Below are 20307 nucleotides of genomic sequence, written 5' to 3'. Positions count from 1 at the left end.
ATAATCTTGAGGGATAAGATCAAATTAGCTTTATAGAATTGAGGCTTTCATCTCCTTACCGCCCAATTTGCGGAATTCTGGGAAATGTAGTTTAGGGACATCTAGGACCTCTGTAGCTAATAATTCCAAATGATAATAACTTTATTTGTAGCCTATCCTATCTCCCTGAGGGGAATCAAGGCAGCTTTGAGAATAATAAAGGCAAACATTCAATGCTTGTAAAAATCAGAAGTAAAATAAATATAAACAACAACAATATAATATACTACACAAGATCAGCAGGGGTGGGCATCATGGGCACTGCTAGTCTCCCTCTCCCTGCTCGCCATTTTCCGCTGCACTTACTGGGAGAAGACGCCAACAAGGCCTGAAAACTTTTTCCCTCTCTCCCCTCTCCCTTGGAAGAACTGAAAGAGGGCTTTGGAGAGGGTGGATTTTTTCTTCCAAGGTCCCCTGTTGGTTCTTCCAAGGAGGAGAAAGAGAGGCAAAGGCTCCAGGCCTGAATGGAAGTCTTCCTCTATAAGTTGAGAGGGAAATTGGGGGCAGGAGGGAGTCCAGACAGGAAGGAGGGAAGGAAAACACATGCCTCACAGGCATGTAAAGGTGTGTGTTTCTCAGGAGGAATTGGGTTTAAAGGACAGCTTTTAAACACGTGTTTTCCGGCCTTTAACCTGATTTCTCCTGATTCCTCCTGCATTTTAGCTAAACGTTGTTTAGCCACTCCCGGTTTTTATGTGAATTAACCTGGGTTATAATGTATGTGTAGAAGGGCCCTGGGTTTTATGTTCAATCCAGCTCCTGCCCTTGTCTATTCGGTTTCTCTCTATAGCTTCAAAGTCTTTGAAATCCAAAAGGGCAGCAATATTTCATGCTGAATATAACTCATTCTAGGAATTCCTAGGTATCCTGGGATTTTGAGTATTCATTTTTCATGGCTCCTATTTATTCATTTACTCTGTGGCAGTTTTAGATTATTTCCAAGTAGATGTTATTCAAAATATGGTGATCCATTGCAAGAAAGACAAAACAAAGTAGATTTCATTAAAATATAATTTTTAGAGAATATTATATACATTTTTTTAAAAGAGAACAGCACATTTTATTCTAAGATTCCTTTTGCCTTAAATGTTGGTATAGTCCTTTTTCTTACCAGAGCAAAACCTCACAGTTCTCACTGGAGACTGATTGAATAGCAAGAACTGCCCACACATAACCTTTGTGAACTTCAATTCTATTTGGGCTCACGTGATTTAAGAAGAAACCTTTTTAATAATACAAGCACAGTCGCTTTTGAGTATTTACTGGTATTATTAGTTTTTATGTGCCAAAATATTTTTAAACCTAATTTTTGTGTTTTTGGGGCATCAGCAGATTCCAGTAGGTTTATGAGGGAGCTTATTTTTCCTACTTAATAGTTTGCATAGTTGTGAGGATAGGATTGGGGAAGAAGGGGGGTCATTTTCTTTGGAGGCAAATGGAGTGGGCACTGCTGGAGGCTGAATGAATACCCAGTGTGATTGCTCAATCTAGTAGGGCAAATTCTCTGTTATTATATAGGTATGTGCAGTTCTTCTTTCCAGTCTTGCACATAAAATATAACTTTCTGACCTGCCTTTTGTATATTTAACTTGTTATCAAACAAAGAGAATTGAAGCACCCTTACCTCATCAACAGAGTACAACCGAGTTTGGATTCATAGCTAGAAATATGGAAACTAATTTGTTGAAGTAGGTAGCAGGGTTAGAATTTGATTTGTAATGCTATAAGTAATTTTGTCAGTTAAGTAATAGGTTTTCTTTAAGAAAGCACGAGATGCAGAAAAACAAATTTTTGTGACTTCCAAAGCCCGAGGCCCTCTTTTTTAAAAAATGGTAATTTGGCTGAAAATTTTCAAAAACACATGAAAGCTGCACACATACATGGTGGTTTTCTCTGACAGTTATCAGTATTCCATACCCCTGCTCTTTTTACAGAGGCCATGAACCAACCAATAAAGGGTGAAATAGGTAAAATATAAATTATCCCCTTGGCCCCACCAAGCTCTGATAATGAGCACATTCAACCAATAAATACCACATTTACTCTAGTCTAATGCTAACCTTTTTTTGGCTACATTACATTGCCAAAATTGAGGTGTGCATTACATTTGATGGTGTGCTAGAATCGTGCACATAAACCTATCTGTGTGAAAAGACATGGAGGGACCCAAAAGCCAGACAGGAAGGCAGGGGGCAAAGAGGCTTTTCTTGGTGGCAGACTTTAGTGCCCGGAGGAGGAGCACTCAGCTGGTGAACCAGTCATTCTTGCTGTTTAGCCACAAAGGGCTGCAGGGCCTTCAGGCCTCTCTGACCAAAGGAGCAGGAAGGATCACTCTCACCACCTCCTTCTGGGTGAAGGCTTGGCTATGCATTCTGCCTTCCAGGCAGTCCTTGGGGTCTGCCCCCGACCCCCAGGCTCAGTCCTGCACCGTTTGTGGGTAGAGATGGGGTTGAAAGCCTCATCAGTTGGGAATTGTGCGAGTCTGGTGGGTTTGTCCACCTCAGCCTAATATAACGGTGTGGCTTCCCAAATGGCTTCATTCATGCTGTCTGTCTCCTTGACATGCTATGTCTGCACCATTGGGCACATTACATTTGATGGGATTTTTTTTGTATTGTGCATCTTCAAAATAGAAGTGCACATTACATTCAATGGCATGTTAATCTTGAGTAAATACGGGATAAATATGTTATGACTTTTGGGCAGGATGAAGTGTCTAGTTAGCACATAAATAATAAAATTTAGGGTGAGGAAGTTTATTTATTTGCATTACAACAGATGAAAACATTTATAAGGAATGGGAGAAGCCCAGGGTACACAAAAAACACTATTAAGAGAAGTTAATAATTGTGATATGTTGGAGGTCTTGTGATTCTGATCTCTTACTGATTATGCTGCCATTAGGCTCCATAGATTCCTGGTTATGGTCACAATGGAATGGTCATAAATGTGTAAAGAATGCTACCAGTATGCTTTGAGGGAATACATGTATATTTTTTACCCCTTTCATATGCATATCCCATCAGTGAAAGGTTGAGTGTTGCAGTTACATTTGTTTTATTGTGTAGAACAGTTTCACCAGAATATGCTGTGGGAGATGATGATGATGATGATGATGATGATGATGATGATGATGATGATGTTAAGCTACAAGCATCCTATGTATATTTCAGTGCTGTAGCTATGGGGAAGTGAAAACATGAATAACTATCTCACATGTTGCTAGAAAGAAATGAATCCATGCTAAATTGTTAATGTATGTCTACTTCTACTACAACAGAATTGTAGCTAATTGCGGCTAATTTCTGTTTCATAAGCTTCCAATTTGGATAGCACATCTTGAAATGATGTGTCTGGAGCAACTATGGTTCAGAGAAGGAGACATTTTCACAGAAGATGAACAGCAAGTAATACAGAATGAAGGAGAGGTAAGGAGACAGAATTTCTAAGTGGGTGGCCATAACTTCGCAAGTATATTTTGGGATCAGTTTAGGCTATGTGTAGGCTTCATCGATCTTTATTATTATTTTCTCATAGTGGAATAAGTGAAGAAAATGATTGCATAATTAAGAGATAAAAAGATTATGGAGAACTGTATAAAAGAGATGAAAGGATGATAGATTCACTCAAAGAAAAAACATTTGAGGATGAATGTACAATTCTAGAAAATGAATGGATAACTGCTCTCAGTGCATTTGGGAGAATAAATCACCAGAAATGTGTGGGATACCAATAGAGCTGCTTCAAAGTACACAGACAGAATAGATTCTGCTTCAAAATCTGTCAACAAATACGGAAAACAAAACAATGACTCTTATATTGGAAACACTAAATATATATTTCAATCTCCCAAAAAGGGAATACCAGAGATTGTGGTAATCATGGTGCTGTTGCATTAATCTTCCATGCAAGGAAAGTGAGCTGCAAATTCTACGAGAAAGACTTCTACTGTATATGGAGTGAGAAATGCCAGATGTCCAAGTTGGGTTCAGGAAAGGAAGAGGCACACATTGCAAACATAAATTGAATAATGGAGTTCACTAATTAATTTCAGAAGATTATAGATTATAGCAAAGCATTTGATTGTAAATATCAGGGATCCTCAAACTTTTTCATCCACTGAACTCTTTTTGAAGGAAAAGTTTCTCACTGAGCCCCAAAACATGTTTATATATTATACAAGTATATTATATGATATATAAGGTATATATCTCGAGCATGGGCACCCACTGCGGTGAGAGGGAAATAGGATTTTGGAATTAAGCAAGGTGAGGGGAAAAGGATCTGGGTGGCAAGGAAAAAAACCTTTTGGAAGCAAACAAGACGAGGAAAAAGCCTTTTGGGGTGAGGGAAGTGAGGAAAAAGGCTTTAGGAAGCAAGAAACCCTTTGGAAGTAAGCAAGGCGAGGAAAAAAGGCTTTTGAGGGTGAGGGAAGCGAGAAAAAAAGGCTTTTGGCAGCAAGGAAGGCAGGTTAAAAGGGCTTGTGGTGGTGAGGGAGGCAGGGGAGGGGAAGGAGCAGGAAAGAGGAGGAAAAGCTTGGAGTGGGAGGAGGAGGAGGAAGGGAACTGCGGAACCCCTCAGTGTGCTTCATGGAGCCCCAAGGGCTCAGTAGAGAACGCATTGAGAACCGCTGATATAGATCAATGTTTCTCAAACTCTGCTCCTCCAGATGTTTAGGACTTCAGTTCCCACAATTCCTAACAGCTGGTAAGTTGGCTGGGATTTATGGAAGCTGAAGTCCAAATCACCTGGAGGAGTAGAGTTTGAGAATCACTGGTATAGATCATGAAAAACGATGGGTTACTTATAAAGAAATGGTTGTGCAACAACATTTGATTGCCCTGATGTGTACCTGTATTCAGGCCAACAGATTACAGCCAGGATAGAATATACAGAGAGGGAATGGTTTCCATTTGGCAGGGGGTCAGGCAAGGCTACAATTTATCTGTTTTATTATGCAGTTAACATATCATATGTAAATACTTGGAAGAAGGAGATAATGCCTTACTCTGAGATGTTTGTCACTTTGAAAAAAGGCTATAGTGTGCCTTTTCCTGAACCTAGAAGAATGTGAGAGCTTCTGTCCTGGTATAGGCAAGACACTGAAGATTATCTGAACCCATTTCAGTATGATTTCACAAAGGGTGGTACTGGAGCAGCCTTACTTGTTCTCATTGATGATTTACTTTCAGTTATAACCTGTTGATTCTTCTGGATCTCTCATGGGCTTTTGACACCATTTGTTCCTTTTGGTACCAAACTTTGGGATGCATAGAATGCCATTCTATCTCATATGCTGATAATTGATATGAAGCCACCGGATAAGGTGATTACAAATTTTGCTGCTGGATAATATCAGCATACTGAGTAAACATAGTTTCATTTTGCCTCCTTATTGGTAGCAGATGGGGCTTGGCAAGTGCTGGATCAGTACCTGTCCATGCTATAATGAACTGAATAAAATTAGACTGAAGCTAAATCCCAATAAAATGGAAACTGTGTGGACTGGTCCTTCTTGGGACAAGAAACGGAATATATTCCTGGCTCTATAAAGGGCTGCACTCTCTCTGAAGTAGCTTGGGAGTTTTTCTAGATCCATAGAAGGCTGAGGTAGACTGTGACCCAAAGTGTTTGGTCTTTCTTTATAAAGATAACATAGTTACAGTAGTTCATGCAATGCGATCTTCTGGATTAGGTTACTACAACACAGTTTATGTGGGTTGCTCCAAAAGCTGCAGCTAGTGCACAATGTAACAGCTATAGTATTGACCAGAACTTCATAGGTAAACCATGTACCATTGGTTTTGGAGTTGTAATGGCTGCCAATATGTTTCTGGCATAATTCAAGGTGCTGGGGATGGCTTGGGCCCCAGTATTTAAAAGAATGCCTCTCCCATATAACCCTGCCTGAGGACTGAGGACTTCTGGAATGGCCATCTTTTGTGTCCAACCAGTAAGTACAATACAAGATAGGAAAATGTGGAAGAGGGCTTTCACACTGTTGTTACTCTACCAGTGGAAAGCTCTGATGTCCTGAAGGATGTAAGTAAGTAAGTAAGTAAAAGTTTATTTGTATACCGCCCTCTCTCCTAAAAGGGACTCAGGGCGGTTTCCAATATAAAATCAGCATAAAACATTGTACAATAAAACACTGAAAACACTATAAAATGCTATAAGAATTAAAAACAAAAACAAAACATAACAATTGACTAAAACAATCACAGAAGCAGAAGGAATATAATCACTCAAATAACATATGAATCTGCAAAGAAAAAAGACCACTGGGATGGAGGAGAGGATGGCCTGGAGGGACCACTAGAACTAAAATACAATGTTATATTCTAAAATGCTTTGGGGCAGAGGAATAAAGTGCAGTGTTCCAAGTCAAAGAGAAGGCCTGTGCAACTACTATAGCTATGGGCTCGGTTATCCAAAGGCGCAGTGGAAGAGCCAGGTTTTAAGCAGCTTTTTGAAGGAAGCCAGGGTGGGTGCTTGCCGGATCTCCTCCGGAAGGGAATTCCAGATCCGGGGAGCAACAATAGAAAAGGCCCGCTCCCTTGTCCCTGCCAACCGAGCCTGGGATGGTGGCGGGAGCGAAAGAAGTGCCCTACCGGATGAACGAAGAGGACGAATGGGTTCATAGCGGGAGATGCGGTCACAAAGGTAGGCGGGTCCCAAACCGTTTAGGGTTTTATAGGTAAGAACCTGCACCTTGAATTGGGACCGGAAAATAATCGGTAGCCAGTGGAGCTCCTTAAACAGGGGAGTAGATCTCTCCCTGTAGTTTGCTCCAGTTAACAACCTGGCAGCCGCATGTTGGACTAACTGAAGTTTCCGGGCCGTCTTCAGGGGCAACCCCACGTAGAGTGCATTGCAATAATCCAGTCTAGAGGTGACTAAGGCGTGGACCACCGTGGCCAAGTCAGACTTCACGAGGTATGGTCGCAGCTGGCGCACAAGCTTTAATTGTGCAAAGGCCCTCCCGGCCACCGCCAACACCTGAGCCTCAAGTGTCAGTGATGAGTCCAGGAGGACCCCCAAGCTGCGGACCTGCGCCTTCAGGGGGAGTGCGACCCCGTCAAGCACAGGTTGCCACCCAATACCCCGATCAGACTTGCGACTGACCTCGAGGACCTCTGTCTTGTCAGGATTGAGCTTCAGCTTGTTCGCCCTCATCCAGGCCATTACAGCGACCAGGCACTGGTTCAGTATCTGAGGAGCTTCCTTGGAATTAGGTGGAAATGAGTAGTAGAGTTGAGTGTCATCTGTGTAGAGATGGCACCCAACTCCAAAACTCCGGATGACCTCGCCCAGCGGTTTCATGTAGATGTTAAAGAGCATGGGGGATAAAATGGAACCTTGCGGGACCCCACAGGTCAAAGGCCAGGGGTCCGAGCAGGTATCACCCAGCTTCACCAACTGGGAACGGCCCTCCAGGAAGGACTGGAGCCACTGGAGCGCAGTGCCTCCAAGGCCCATCCCGAAGAGCCGTCCCAGAAGGATACCATGGTCGATGGCATCGAAAGCCGCTGAGATGTCCAAGAGAACCAGAAGGGACACACTCCCCCTGTCTAGCTCTCTGCGAAGGTCGTCCACCAAGGCGACCAAAGCCGTCTCAGTACTGTGACCAGGCCTGAAGCCGGACTGTGAATGGTCCAGAAAATCAGTGTCGTCCAAGAATCCCTGGAGCTGAGAAGCAACCACCCTCTCCAGTACCTTGCCCAAGAAAGGGAGATTGGAAATTGGTCTATAGTTGTTAAGAGTAGATGGATCCAGGGATGCCTTTTTAAGAAAAGGCCTAATTACTGCCTGTTTTAGGCTAGATGGAAAAATCCCTTGTTCCAGAGATGAATTTATAATTTTCTCAAGCCAAATTAACATATCTCCCCTGGACAGTTTGATTAACCAGGAGGGGCAAGGATCTAGGGAACAAGTGGTCGCTCTCGTAGCTCCAAGGAACTTGTCCACGTCATCAGGGCAAACAAGCCGAAACAAATCCATCAAGTTCGGACAGACAGATGCCTCAGGCACCTCACCTGGCATTGCACTAACCCCAGTGTCCAACTCAGAGGGCATCCGAGCGACTTTATCTGCAAAAAAGTGCGCGGTCGCTGCACTGGGTTGCTGGGTGGCATATAAATATTTTTGTAAACAAACAAAAACACACAATTTTCATAGCAAACTAAAAAAATTAATCACCTGTTAAATTTCTTCATACAGATCACCTGTAAAAGATATAGTTTGGTTCACCAAAGAAGGACAAGGCTTCTTATGCTTTTAATAATGATACAAAACTGGAATTTTGGCAGTTGTAGATGTGAAAATAGTTTTTCATGCAGATGTGAGAAAAGTTATACCTACTGAAATTCCTCTTGTCTACATTATGATTAGTATTGAGGCCATGATTTCTTCTACTTCGATAGTTTCAGACATATAAGCCTTGTCAAAAAATAGGTAACAGTTCTACTTTCTACTGAGGCATGTTAATTGTTGACGGTTATGAAAAATCTTATCATATTTCCTAGTCTGTTCCATCCTTTGTCTTGATGAACGTATTTCTGAATACCAGTTGTGATGTGTTTCTGTTTTGTTAGTTAGGCAGCGCTGAAAGGATCTTTCTTTTAATTTACCTAGAAGGAAAAGAAAGTGGAGCTTGTGTGAATACATTATTTTGTATGAAAATCTAGGCACTCTTTCTCCACATTTGACCACAATATAAATCAGCATAGAAAACAATGTAGTTCTTGGCATTCAGGTTATGTTGGTTTTGAATGGTGAACACATACTGGAGTTAGGAATTACAAAAGCTGCTTGTGTGGTAAATTGTATTTTTTTCTCAGTATCTCCAAGAATACTTGAGCCGTCTCATGTCCTACATTCTGTGTTATGTCCCTTGGCATGCATAACTAGGATTTCCCACTGAGCAGCAAAACCATATTGATTGCTAAAATGGCTTTGGTGAATGCCACATATATTATGGCACTTTTGTTTCTTGGTTACACTGAAGTTCAAAGTAGCTGGGGCAAAGGAGTGGTGATATCTCCTATACTGGCTCAGTGGCCACTGTTTACATGAAAAAAACCATACCAGGGAGCTTACCTATGGATTGCCACTACTTAAGTTTTCAGGGTGTCCGAAAGCCTATTTGGCTATTACAGGTTGGGTTGGCAGGATTAAGGGGCAGTGTACCTTGCCTATTTAAAAACAGCCTATGATACAATTATTTGTTATGTTTATTTATATCCCACCTTCTCTCTCCATACGGAGACTCAAATCGGCTCACAACTAAAAGCATTACAATACAACTTAAATATACAATTATACAAATATTAAAATATTATTAAACATCAATAATATTAAAAACAATTCAGGTTAAAAGCATATATGCATTGAGCACATAGCATTTTTTCTCAACTTTGGGATGCCAAGCACAAATGCTGGAATGTTGAGCATGGGCCTACAATGTGATGCAGCGGCAAAAAAGCCAATGGGATTTTGGCCTGCATAAATAGGAGTATAGTGCCTAGAACCAGGGAAGTCATGCTACCCCTGTATTCCGCCTTGGTCAGACAATACCTGGAATACTGTGTCCAGTTCTGGGCACTTCAATTGAAGGGAGAGGTTGACAAGCTGGAAGGTGTCCAGAGGAGGGCAGCTAAAATGATCAAGGGTCTGGAGAACAAGCCCTTTGAGGAGCTGCTAAAAGAGCTGGACATGTTTAGCCTGCAGAAGAGAAAGCTGAGAGGAGACATGATAGCCATGTATACTTATGTGAGAGGAAGTCATGGGGAGGAAGGAGCAAGCTTGTTTTCTGCTGCCCTGGAGACTAGGACGCAGAACAATGGCTTCAAACTACAGGAAAGGAGATTCCACCTGAACATTAGGAAGAACTTCCTCACTGTGAGAGCTGTTTGGCAGTGGAACTGTCTGCCCCGGAGTGTGGTGGAGGCTCCTTCTTTGGGGACTTTTAAGCAGAGGCTGGATGGCAATCTGTCAGGGGTGCTTTGAATGTCACTTTCCTGTTTTTGGCAGGGAGTTGGACTTGATGGCCTATGAGGTCTCTTCCAACTCTATGATTCTATGAATGACCCCACTGCCCAGCTTCAAGCTGGATAAGATATGCCTATCACATAGTGTTTTTAATATGAGGAGCATGCCTCAGGCCCCTTCTACACTACCCTATAATCCAGATTTTTTTCATGTCAGGAGGGACTTGAGAAACTGCAAGTCGCTTCTGGTGTAAGAAAATTGGCCATCTGCAAGGATGTTACCCAGGCGATGCCTGGATGCTTTTATTTTTTTAATCATCCTTGTGGGAGGCTTCTCTCATATCCCCGCATGGAGCTGGAGCTGATAGAGGGAGCTGATCCACACTCTCCCTGGGTTAATTCGAACTGGCAACCTTCAGGTCAACAACCCAACTTTCAAGTCATCAGTCCTGACGGCACAAGGGTTTAACCCACTGCGCCACCAGAGGCTCCTATAATCCTGATTATCAAAGCAAATAATCAACACTGTCTGCTTTGAATTGGATTGTATTAGTCTACACTGCCATATAATCCAGATGGAAGTACACAGTCACGATGTTAGGGTGATGGTTTTTCTTTAGTCTTTGTCATCATTGTTTGGTGTTCAGAGCTGTATTGCTTCTGAACATAGAGACTTCACTTGGCTATCATAGCTAAATGAGTACCTTAACATGAACTGTACAATGTGCAACATAAGAATAAATTCTTGCTATTCATATTTTCAGATCTGTAAACAGAAGAGTGAACAGAAAGCTAGTTTGTGAACTGAGTTCCAGTGATGACTGCCAGTTTCATAGTTATTATTCCAGGAACTGATTTTCCCCAGCATAATTTCCATAGATGAAACCACATTATTGGCAAATAAGGATTTACACTGCTTGCTATGTTACTTCCAGACATAATACATTCTTAAGCCTGATCCACAACTGGATTAAATTGCTGGCTTTTACAACTTGGTTGAAATCACCTTTATATTAGATTGCCCATCCAGTGAGAAGGGAACCAGATAATGCCAAACAGACTTTACACCTGTTCGAGAGAATGGAGAATGGTAGGTAAGTTACCACAACACAAGCGGTGCAGAACTATAAGTACCTGTTTTACAGCCTTTGACACGGGTTTTGAGAGTTTATGCACATAGTTTTCTTAATTTATAATTATTTTCCATCTAGTATAAAAACATTAAATCTTCATTGAGTTGGTTCCAGATGTGTCATTCATAAACCAGACACCTTGAAACAAATGATTTTTCAGTGGGTCATGAACTGGATTTCTTGATTTAAGTGGATCTGTTCTACACATGGCTATGGCTGGAGTCAATACATTGATATTGGCACAGGTATCATTTATAATGAAGAGAGACCCTAGTGAAAATGACAATTTCTTTATTTATAGTGTCTTCTTCTTGATCTCTTACATAGCAAACTGAGCGTAATGCTGCAGTTGTATATTGTAGCTCGTATAATGACAGGGCAGTCCAAAATTTGCTTGTGAGACTTACAGACCACTTTTAAAAGAGGTATCTCTTATTAAATTCAGCAAATACTATGCAAATGAATATTTTGTACATTTTCATAGACTTTTAAAGCTCAGTATTATTTGAGTCTGTATACATTTGAACTTTTTTGAAGCAGAACAGAAAGTGGCAAATAGACATTTCTGTTTGTGTGGGCTTTATGTATGGGTTAAACTTCTTGTGTCCTCTGTGGGAAAAGTACTACAATATTTAAATATTTCAATTTTTTGGTATATTAGTTAAATGATCACGTTCAAACACTGAAGTTTCAAGGCAGAATATGGCCCCTTTACCTCTGGGAGTGGTATCTATGAGTACTCTGTATCTGATACATCAAATCCCCAAGATCCTTCCTTTACATAAACAAAAATAAAAACTGGACTGAGTTGAGCTGCATGGGAGGCATAGGTTCAGAGTGTTTTGGGCACCATGAAGCACTTTGGGGTGCTTGGGGTTTCATTTACTTGCATCTGACAAAATATGTCTTCTATGATTTTTAGGTTCTCCAGGCAATTCTATATGGTAGTATACTTCCATAGAAGTCATTCATTTCAATAGAGTTCACTATTATCCACAGTTTCCTGTTTCCGGAATATATTCTGAAAGGAAAGGAGATTCCACCTGAGCATTAGGAAGAACTTCCTCACTGTGAGATCTGTTCAGCAGTGGAACTCTCTGCCCCGGAGTGTGGTGGAGGCTCCTTCTTTGGAGGCATTGTTGGATTTTTACCCTTGTTCACCCTGACACCTGGGCCTGAGGAGGTACCATAATGTTCCTGTTTGTCAGTAAAATGCTGTTCTTTTAATGGTCTTTGAAATCACACAAATAAGTATTGTGCTTTCACACTAACCTTTCTGAAATCTTCTATAACTGAGTAATTATTGGTGAGAACGTTGTCTCTACTCCCTCATTGTTCAAGTACCAGCCAATTAATCAGATAAGCCCAGTGCTCCCTCTTTTGACGAAGAAGTTTTCTAAGAAAATGGTTCCACAAACTCTGCTCGTCCTGATTTTGATACCAAGACTATAGACTCCTTTGGTATCAACTCTTCTGATAGCTGCATCCACTGTGGAGTATACTTCAATGGTGATTGTTGTATCTAAGCCATCCACTGTTAATTTGGGCAGTTTGATATGGGTACCACTTTTCTGATAGCAGCATCCATTATAGAGTCTACATCAGGTGCTTCATGGTGCCCAAAACACTCTGCACCTATGCCTTCCATGCAGCTCAACTCAGTCCAGTTTTTGTTTATGTAAAGGAAGGATCTTGGGGATTTGATGTATCAGATACAGAGTACTCATAGATGCCTGTGTTACACATTATATCAGTTATAGTGGTATATCTTTTACAGTGTTGTAGTGTTATATCTAGCATAAAATTATTTTCTGTATGTAGATAATTATTGGATGTAGTTTTGAACTTTTTAATGTTACATGGAAATTCTTCCTTTGAATTATTCTGTTTGCAACTTCTGTTTGCAACCCTTTGGATTGGCAGGCTAATGATACATGTATATAGCACCCGGTGGAGCAGTGGGTTTAACCACTGAGCTGCTGAACTTGCTGACCAAAAGGTCGGTGGTTTGAATCCAGGGAGTGAAGTGAGCTCCCACTGTTAGCTCCAGCTTCTGCCAACCTAGCAGTTTGAAAATGTGCAAATGTGAGTAGATCAATAGGTACCATCCAATTGCAAGGTAATGGCGCTCCATGCAGTCATGCCGGCCACATGAGCTTGGAGGGGCCTATGGACAACGCCGGCTCTTCGACTTAGAAATGGAGATGAGCACCATCCCCCAGAGTCAGACACGACTAGACTTAATGTCAGGGAAAGACCTTAATCTTTACATTGTATAAAGGTAAAGGTAAAGGTTTCCCCTGACGTTAAGTCCAGTCATGTCTGACTCTGGGGGTTGGTGCTCATCTCCATTTCTAAGCTGAAGAGCCGGCGTTGTCCGTAGACACCTCCAAGGTCATGTGGCCGGCATGACTGCATAGAGCGCCATTACGTTGCAATTGGAGTGGCAAGTTACATTGTATAGCCCCAATAAATTAGAATTGCTTATTATTAAGCTCCTGAACAACTATAGTGTGTGGAAAATAGTAGGTGGTAAAACAGCTCATAACTGGATACACAATGGAACTGTTTTGTCCCTCTTTTTGAAGTTTCTAGCCTCACATCTGGCCCTAGCATGGAGTGAAATGTGCTTTTGCCTTTTGTCTGCTTAAACCAACAGTTATCTTTGGCATACATCATAACTGTTCAGCCTCTTTTATATGTCTGGGGTTTATATTGTGGTGGAGTAGTTCCTATTATATCTACCTCAGTCCTAAATTATCTCACAAGATAGGGAGATGCATTTTTCCAGCACTAAACAGATGGTCCTAGAGTTTATTAGCAAGATTTTACAAACTGTTTATGCTTCTTACTAGTTCATAGGGGGAATGTTAAAATCTATCTTGAAGGAATAACTCTTGTGGTTTAATTCCTTGGCTCCCTAAAATGGCATGAGAATTTGGTTCACTTTTTTAAATAATAAAAACTAGTGTTCTAGGATAGGTTTATTTCTTCAGAATGGAGCCACCTATTAATGTCTCTTGGAACCCGTCCTTTATGAAAATATGTCACTAAAGAACTTTGGAGGTGTGAATGATCACTTTACTTGTCTTTATCTTTATATGGGTTATCATATTATATGTGTTATTTGATATCAATATTTGTTCACTGTGACAATTTCTCTGCCCTTGTCTGATAAAGTCAACTTTAACCCATGCTAATTAAATATTATTCACCCTAAAAACTCTTTTTCCTCCTATAAATTTTCCCTGTCATGAAGTGGAACAAATTTAGAAATTACACTCCTACATAATGGATATTTTTGAAGTGTTTTGATGCTATCAATATGTTAGACCACTATGTAAACAAAAATATACAGTGTTGTAATTGCCCTGTCTTTTGCATGGATACAAAACCTTTATGAGTCAAAGGCTGCATTTCTGTAGTGCAGTGGTTCCCAACCTTTTTTTGACCAGGGACCACTTGACCAGGGACCACTTTGTCCAAGGATCATTCTCCAACATTAGTACCAAAAGGGGTACAAATCAGTTTTTGGTCAACTTTAGATTTGGTTTGGTTATTTGTAGTGCTGATCCAGAAAACTGCATTAGATAGATTACATCAGTTCTAATTTCTGATACAAAACGTATGCCATCCAGTAGTTGCCATCTGCTCACCCACAGAAAACCATATTCAATAATCTAGAGCTGATGTGGTCTATCCAATGCAATTTTTTGAATCAGCATCCCAAATAACCTCAAGAACATGCCAAAAATGAAGGCACCAAGGCACCCCTGCTTCCAGGCACTCAGGGTGAGGGAGGAGGAGGAGAAGCAGCAGTCAGGAAGCTTGTTGTCATGCCTTTCATGGGTAGTCAGCCTCTCCCTCCCCAACATCCCCGTTGCCTCAGCACTATAAGAGCGTTTCACAAGACCAGTCGCTCTCGTTGCAACGATGTAGTAACGGTGAGGCCTCAGACCATATTTTAGTTCTTGGGGACCACTTGTGGTCCATGGACCACAGGATGGGAACCACTGCTGTAGTGGCAAGTCATAAAGGAAGGTTGTATACCAGTAATGGACAGGGCCAAAGCTACACATGGGCAGGACCATAGCCAAAAGTGGGCAGAAAAAGAATCACGCACAATTGGTTCCCATTCATTTATTCATCCCTCTACCCACCTTCCCACCCACCTTCCCACCCACCTTCCCTCTCCTGGAACTCATCCATTAATCTCTGTTTCACAAATAAAAAATCAATTCACATGCAGCACATTTAAATACTTTCCTTCTTATTGCCCCCTACCCCAGCTTCTTTAGAAAAATAAAAGTACTTTTTTTCAAAGATTTCTAAAGTTGAAATGTGTATTAATCTACAGAATAACTTTTTCCATTATCCATGGATGCAATTGATGCAAAGATTTTTTTGTCAGTTTATGCATGTGGCTGGCTCTTCCCCTGAGAGTGTTCATGAAATGACAGGATTCCTACCTTGTCAAAATTTTATTCATGCTTCCACTGGAAATACATGAAATATTGTATCCTACTGATTCATTTGCCCTAGCATCTTGGGCTTGGCTTGAATGGGAGGGGATGAAAGGGAAGGTGGAAAAGGGGATGCTCCTGCTAGAGGGGGAGGTGAAGAGATGAAAGAGGATTCAGTAAGGGAAGACTATAAAAGCAATAAATACATATAGTCTTCATTTAGCATATCTTGTAAATATGCTAAATGACACACAATAGGTGGAGTGTGGGAGAAGAAGGGGTGATAATGCTATAGTGAGAGCTAACAAAGAAATGGAAGGTTCTAAAAAGACATGTGTGCACACAAACTATTAGAGCACTTAAATATTATATTCCTTTGCCTCACTTCCAAAGTAAACGGAGCCACTACCTGTCTAGGAGATTTAGTAGCCAAAGAGTGTACTCTATCCCACATTTACTTGGATACTATGCTTACTTTACTTATTTAGGAGATCTCTCGTTGCCGAATATGATGGCCTTGCAAGTGCAATGTCCTGGTAATGGATACATAGGTGACTGTGGAGCCCTATTGTTGACCCGCATATTCTTCCACAGTGAGGACACTGGTTTCCAGGTGAAAGGCAGTCCTGGTCAAGGTTGGCTTGACACGCCTTCTTCCTCTTGGCACATTTCTCCCTTTCACCCTCCATTCGTGCCTCTTCAAATTCCACAGCACTGCTGGTCTCAGCTGACTTCCAGCTAGAGTGCTCAAGGGCCAGAGCTTCCCACTTCTCAGTGTCTATGCCACAATTTTTAAGGTTGGTTTTAAGCCCATCTTTAAATCTCTTTTCCTGTCCACCAACATTCCATTTTCCATTATTGAGTTGGGAGTATAGTAACTGCTTTGGGAGATGGTAATTGGGCGTTCTTGGATACTATATGTACAGTATGTGTGTGTGGATACACACACACACATAATTTGAACTCTTTCATGTCTATTACTGATCTAGTCTCTATTTGTAATCACTAAGGCTGTGTTTAGTATAATCAGTGGCTTTGTTTTATTTTACTGTATCCTTGAACATTCTTATTTTACAATATGGACATAAATATGCATACACTTCTGATGAGAAGCAAAATAATCTTGCAAATGATCTGGGCTGGAATAAGAATGGGAACTGAGAAATGTAGAAATGCAATTTTTGAACATGTTTCGATGTAAAAGCTGTAAAGAAACTTTAGTGAAACTTTCAAAAGTATTTCTAGTGTTCTTTTTTCTTTTCCTTCTCCTTTTCCTACAGTTGTTGATGATAGCTCATATTGTTGTTATGCTGTGATACCGTTTAACTACCTACTGTATAGTATATTCCAGCCAAAATAATGTAATCACCAAATTATGATCGGAAAGAAGAATCAACAAAACCATTGAACAGAAATATAATTTCAACACAATTTTGTAGAATGCTTGTGGTAACAAGTTTGCTAGTGTCTGCAATTTTACTACCCATTTTCCCTTTCCATTCCCAGCTACTTACTAAATATTTATCCGAGGAAAGGTGAAAAGAGAATTTCTACTTTGTAACTGTCCCCACAGTTTTGCAATCCCACAGCTGGAATGAATGGAATTCTCCTACTCAGTAGTGTAATTTTTTTTTTAAAAACAGACTTTGCAGATACTGTTTTAGCAGAACATTGTATAGAGCTTTGTATGGAAACTGAATGATAAAATAATTAAAAACACTGTTGCCTCAGAAGCCCAAATTATTATGAAAATAGTACATTCCTGCTGATCAGAACAGTAGAGAATGCGCTAGTTAAGATTTGCTTGACATGAGCTTGTCTGGCAAATTATAGATAACTACATATTTTAATAAATTGTTTTCTAGATTTTCATGAGAAAATATAAAGATGAAGATAAATAAGAGTGGGCACCTGAGACTAAGGATGAAGAAAGCAACCAGGACAACAAGAAATATCGACTAAGATTTGAACCAACCCATGAGGAAGAGGACGGAAGACCCAAGAATCTTTTTAGCCCCTTTACACTTATCCCTTTCCCCTACTCCCCCTTCCCCCACTCTAACTCTCCCAACCTTCCCTCACTCAGTTCCCCACCCCCTCTTACCCTTTTTACTTTTCACTAACTCTCACATTCATCTGTTTTTCTTTCTTCCTCCCCTCCCCTCTTTCTTTCTTCCCTTTTCCCTTTCTCCCCTTCTGCCTTCTTCTTAACCAATATCGGAGCAGGAACACACTGGGGTTGAATTCTCGCTCTCAGTTTCATGGATCTCTCTTCCTGTTCTTGATTGAGATTTCAGTATTTTCCTCTCAATGCGTAGGATATCCTTCACGCATTTCTCAATCTCAAGGGTGTTTTTCACCAACTGTTCCAGCATTTTTATGTGATCCCGGATCCATTCATTTTTCACTTCTAAAGCGGCTGGTGTCTCGGTCATGGCCTGACTGGGCTGGGAAAAATGACAAAACAAGATCATTGTATTAACTTAAGGAAAAAAGAAATAGAGGTTGATCAAAATGGCCATTTTGTTTTACTCTCCCTATCTTTGTGTCTCTTAACAGAAGCGTGGTGTGTAGATAGCATAGAAAGCACAGACTAAAGTGACATTTTCTCAAAGTGTCAGTCTGCTGTTAAATACAGGGTGCTGTAACTTTTTTGTAAGGTTCTTCTTGCAGGTGTAGAGAACAATGCAAATACGTTTTCATTAGAAATATGCAAATAAAATAAAATATGTGAGGCACTCAGATGAGTGGACCATACCGTTCATTCTATAATGCATACATATAAATCTTACCTCAACGTTTTTCATGTGTTCCCATGAAATGTAGAGGATAGATATACCGATAACTGTGACCAGTAGCACCGCACCACGAACAAACCACTTCTCTAAGGTCCTTAGTGAAATGTCCAAGCCAAAAATAATACAGACATCAGATGGCTCTCTCTTCCACAGTTGTTCTCATTCCTGGGATGTCAAATCCAAGCCAGTTGAGGCCCAGGCTGGTTTTTCATAACTGAGAACGTTCTTCAGGATAGCATATATATATACCAATCATGGTGATGAGTAGCAACACACCACAAATAAACATCTCTGTGGTCCTTTCTGGAATGTCTAAGCCAAAAATACTAGTACAGACATTGGAAGGATCCCTCTTCCATTGCTGCTGTCGTTCCTGTGGTGGCAAATCTAAATGTGTTGCGGCCCAGGCTGATGTGTCATAACAAAGAACATTCTCCAGGAAGACGGCAGACCCCAGAAGAAGCACAAAAGTGCAGCCTCCTAGAAACATCCTGACTGTGAGGTTGTCAACCAGAAATACTTCCGTTACAGAAGCTTCAATATGAGAACATCAGGCATGGAGAAATTCTATGAGGTCATAAAGGTCTCCTGATCTTTATAAGAAGTGGTCTATGATGTCACGAATACATCAAGGGAGGAGCCCAAGAGAGAGAGAACATTCTTGCACATATTTACATATTGTCCAAACAGTTGGGAAAGTATGTTGATATCTTACAAATCATGTGGTTTTTTTTTAAAAGGCTTTCATGAGATACTGTATATTGTGCTTCTATAGTAAAGGTAAAGGTTTTCCCCTGACATTAAGTCTAGTGCCTGACGCTGGGGGTTGGTGCTCATCTCCTTTTTCAAGAAACAGTTAAAGACACATCTATGCACCTTAGCATATGGAGAGGAGGAGGACTAACATAACTGTCACCCCATAGTAGCTATGGTCTAAGTGAAACGCTTGTTCTGTGCAATAATGTTTTTATTAATTGTCAAATTTAAATGTATTGTTTTTAATGTGGAATTTTTATTATAATGTGTATGTTATTGTCATTTATACTTTTGATATTAATGAAGAAATTGTGGCATTGAATGTTTTCCGTTTATATGTATGTTAACCGCCCTGAGTCCCTCTGGGGAGAGAGGGCGGTCTAGAAATAAAGGTATTATTATTATTATTATTATTATTATTATCATCATCATTATAAGCGGAAGAGCTGGCATTGACTGTAGACATCTCCAAGGTCATGTGACTGCATGGAGCTCAGTTGCTTTCCCGTCAGAACAGTACCTATTGATTTACTCACATTTGCATGTTTTTGAACTGCTAGGTTGGCAGAAGCTGAGGCTGACAGCGGGAGCTCACCCTGCTCCCTGGATTCAAACCACCAACCTTTTAGTCAGCAAGTTCAGCAACTCAGCAGTTTAATCTGCGGTACTATCGGGGGCTCCTATGTGCTTCCATAGATTTCGTTATTACAATTTCTGCATCTTTTCTCTCATAAAGGACTGGTTAATCACCAATTGGCTAATCACACTGAGCTACTGTGTCATGAAACGATGCATGTCTAAATGATGCATGAAATGTTTGGAAAGATCTGATTTAGAAGATATGAATAATAATCACAATCATAATAATAAAAACAACTTTATTTTTATACCCCATCTCCATCTCCCCGAAGGGACTTGGGGCAGCTTACATGGGACCAAGCCCAAGTGGTTACAGACATAGTAATAAAACACATCAGTATAAAAACAGGTCAATAAACATAATAAAATCACATTGAAATAAAACATGGTTTGATAAAAAAACCTGAGAAAGTTCATAAAAATGAACTGGGCCAGAGAACGTGCATACAGTGAGGAATGTAAACTAGAGATAGAAGTAGGTAACCCGGGA

At 40.6% G+C, this 20307-nt stretch overlaps 1 long non-coding RNA gene across 3 annotated transcripts in view; it reads left to right on the top strand.

The window, feature by feature from the left end:
- LOC134296778 (uncharacterized) overlaps positions 1 to 19588 on the top strand; it is a 58382-nt gene extending 38794 nt beyond the window's left edge. For all 3 annotated transcript variants that reach the window (XR_010003630.1, XR_010003632.1, XR_010003631.1), the window contains 2 exons: positions 3357 to 3467; positions 17490 to 19588. This is a non-coding gene — a long non-coding RNA (uncharacterized LOC134296778). The remainder of the gene's footprint in view (positions 1 to 3356; positions 3468 to 17489) is intronic.
- Positions 19589 to 20307: the final 719 nt, after the last annotated feature.

Source organism: Anolis carolinensis, chromosome 2 (assembly GCF_035594765.1).
Source record: "Anolis carolinensis isolate JA03-04 chromosome 2, rAnoCar3.1.pri, whole genome shotgun sequence".
NCBI classification, from domain to species: Eukaryota; Metazoa; Chordata; class Lepidosauria; order Squamata; family Dactyloidae; genus Anolis; species Anolis carolinensis.
Note: the sequence above shows the minus strand (reverse complement) of the source record. Positions and strands in the feature narration are given on the sequence as shown.